The sequence below is a fragment of the Geospiza fortis genome, unplaced genomic scaffold (assembly GCF_000277835.1).
Source record: "Geospiza fortis unplaced genomic scaffold, GeoFor_1.0 scaffold130, whole genome shotgun sequence".
Taxonomy (NCBI): domain Eukaryota; kingdom Metazoa; phylum Chordata; class Aves; order Passeriformes; family Thraupidae; genus Geospiza; species Geospiza fortis.
The window spans coordinates 10,782,118-10,782,460 of NW_005054300.1; positions in this window are offsets into that span (position 1 = coordinate 10,782,118).

Here is a 343-nt window from a genome sequence, read left to right on the forward strand (position 1 = left end):
TTTTTTTTGCAGGAACCTGTGATTTCTATACGCGCATACACGTGTAGATTGCGCCCCAGACAGATCCCCAGTACAGAGCAGATGTTTCATGCTGAATCCCCTTCTTCCCCTGCCGCAACCCACATCCAGCTGGGGAAGGAGAACGGGGCTCCTGACATCCCTCACCCCTCGGGAGCTCCTTATTTCATGAGGGGCAGCCCTCGCGGCGGCGGAAGGGGCTCTCGTGGGACCGCAGCAGCCCCGGCGGGCGCGGAGCGGGGCGCGGGACCGTGCGCGGAGCAGTGCACGCAGCGGGGCGCGCAGGGTGCGCGCCGCGGGGAGCGAACAGCAGATTGCGGACAGC